The 2,929-nt window shown below is 37.6% G+C and overlaps 1 protein-coding gene across 1 annotated transcript in view; it reads left to right on the top strand.

The window, feature by feature from the left end:
• The window catches only part of UBE2H (ubiquitin conjugating enzyme E2 H), a 940,085-nt gene that overhangs the window by 693,225 nt on the left and 243,931 nt on the right, over positions 1-2,929 (top strand). The gene's annotated exons all lie outside the window — the stretch shown is intronic.

The raw sequence follows: 2,929 nt of genomic DNA, 5'->3' as shown, positions 1-2,929 counted from the left end.
AGCCGTAATACTTTTTTTAATTTGTTTTTTTCTCATAGGAGGTACTGCCAGTTTTTCATAGCAAGATGTCTACATATCTTTTTTTCCTCTGAGTCCTGAGCCATCCCTGAAAAGTTTAATTAGCTGGTTACTAGGAATAGAAAATATTTGTGCTTTCACATTAACCACAGTCCTACTCACAGAAAAGGGTATACTTGGCCTGTTGACTGTGAATGAAATGACCTGTACTGTGCTGGGTGGGGGTTCATCTATCATAAAACATTGACAGTTTGTCAGCTTGGGTACTAGAAGGATTTATTAATATATGTTGAGAGTTTTACAGCTTGTACACATGAGTAAAATGAGGAGTTGTCTAAAGCATAGACCAAAACAATATTTTTTTCTGAGGAGGTAAAGGCCAGTGAACTTTTATAATCTAGATAACTAGTGCAATGCAAGCTTGAGTGGAATTAAATCATCACCACCACCACCCCACCTCCTTTTTTCTGATTTTCTACATGGGGTCTGGGGTGCTGCTTCTTTTTGTCAGCTGTCGACATCTCTCGATTTCAATGCAGTTAATTTTATTTTAATAAAAGAAAATTGTACTTTAACTTGTATCAAACTTTGAACTTGTATAAAGCTAAAGTGTTTATATAAATAAAACACTATTCTGATTATCTTTTGTTGAATACATGAGTTGTTCTGTTGGCACTTGTGTGATGGTCTTAAATTGCTGGAATTTTTTTTTTTTTTTTTTAATCTCATTACTGTTTTATAGTCATGTATAACGGTGGATGGCAACAAGCAGTTTCCTGAGAAAGTTTGTTTTCTTGTGTGGTGTCTACCACCTAATCCCTTCCTTGTTGACGGTTGTCACACATGCATCAGTTGTGGGTGGGAGATTTCCCAGGGGTTTGGATGTCATCAGAAAAGTCAGTATACTGGTGATTAGAGCAGTCCTGTGGACCCTCCAAGGCCTCTAGGGCTCCTTCCCTTACAGTACAGGTGTGTGGCAGTTGTATGTTACAAGTGGAACTCTGTCCTTATTCCTTATGTTAGGAAGCTATGAAACTGTGTGATAGGTGATAATTAGCCATTTTCTTGTGGCTGTCCTCAGTGGGAGAGAAGTTCTTTGTTGGAATAGCTAAGCACGTTTTGGTTGCTGTTCGATGAGCCGTCTCATAACACCTTGGTAGCATGAAAGTTTTTTTTCAAAAGTGAGGAAAACCCTGCTGTGACATGTCTACTTCCCTGACCACACAGGGCAATGATTTTTTTTTCTGTCAGTTCCTACACTAGGGCAGCTCCTGAAGGATGCGTTGGCTGTCATGTAGCCACCTGGATTTCTGTGTGCATTTTGCCCATTTGCTGTGGTGGAAATTTGTTCAAAAGGCAAAATGCCAGTGAACTAGAGTTACCCTCTTAGCTCATTACTAACCTTAGCAGGTCTGGTTACCTCCTCGTTTGGAGAAGTCCTTATTCTCGAGTCTCACAAGAACATTACTGGTCCATTGTATGTTCACCGCCATTTGACGTGGTATGTAGACAGAACCAAGTTTATGTGCAGAGGCGCCCAGCTTTTTGATTTCCTCCAAAATAGCTGGACCATTAGACATTCAAAATTAACCTTGTTAGGTGGTTGTGTCGATAGCATTACTTTGTAGTCTTAAATAACAGTAAGCCTTTATCTCAGATATTTGTAGCATGTTCTGCTAGACTCTTAGTCAGCTCTGTAGCATTTTTCAAAGCAGTATATGATGACATTTGTGCTGCATCTATATATATCTGAATACCTCTGCAAATTATTACAGGCTGGATGTTCAAACGGGAACTTGAACACTACCTACAAAACACCTGGTCTTGTCTTGCATAGCTCCTACCTGACTTGACCTACCGTCTTACTAAATTATACAGTCTTACTCTCATTATGTTTCTCTCTCCTCTGTTCTCTCTCTTCTCCCTAGCGCTAATTCTACAACAGCACCTAGCTTTTGTAAATCCTTTTGTACATCCAATTGTCTTGTTACGGCATATATGTATACATACATAAATATAGGAGTATATATGTATGTGTATATATAGATATAGATATATATATATATATATATATATGTCTATAATATATACACACACACAGTAACTTATGCAAAACTGTTTGATTTTATTTACTTCTTGTACAAGTTTTTGCTGTTTACCATGGTGACGTAAATGTTTGTCTTGAAAGACTGTAATTCTAACTGGAGCTTTTCTTCTCTGGTCTCCATTGAAAATTGGCCTTTGGCTCAGTTGGACCAGCACTGTTAACAAATGACAATAAATAAATAAAAATAAATAAATATCCAGATGTTCATTTGGGGACTTCTGTCATCTAGGGTGTGTTTTCATTTAGGTTCTTCCTTGAAGGATGAGTTTAGGAATCTGTCCTACCAAGGGCAGCCTTTCTCTTCTGTCAGATAACAAAAGTTTTTTTATAAGACTGTAAGAGCTGTAAGAATTTGTGTACTTGTTACCGTACATATACTGATCCTTCTCTCTTCATAAGATAGTGCTGTTTTGTGTCTTATTTTCTTTGTAAGTTGGCTATGGTCTGATGGCAGGGACTGTGAATTGCATTAAGGGATGGGAAAAGGTACCTGGCAACCTGGGAAAGTTTGGTCTGGTTAGTTGCCCTAATGCCTTGGACCTTTTGCTTGCAAGTTGCTGTGGATGGACCTACTCAAACACATGCAGTGTTATGGTAAGTATATAATTTTTATGTTTATCTCCATTTACCTTTATGAACCTGTCCTGTATCTGTTTACTAATCTGCAGGTATTTTTTTCGTTTTTCCAGGTCTCCATTTTCTACAAATCTGGCACAGTCTTAGAATGAATGTTAAGAAAATAAATGTATATTTTTTTCCTTTTAGTTGTTTCTTTTACACAAAGTTGATGTGGTATTTGCGGAA

This window comes from Protopterus annectens, chromosome 11.part0 (genome assembly GCF_019279795.1).
Source record: "Protopterus annectens isolate FY-2018-M chromosome 11.part0, PAN1.0, whole genome shotgun sequence".
Taxonomy (NCBI): domain Eukaryota; kingdom Metazoa; phylum Chordata; order Ceratodontiformes; family Protopteridae; genus Protopterus; species Protopterus annectens.
This window is presented reverse-complemented; position numbering and strand designations above follow the sequence as displayed.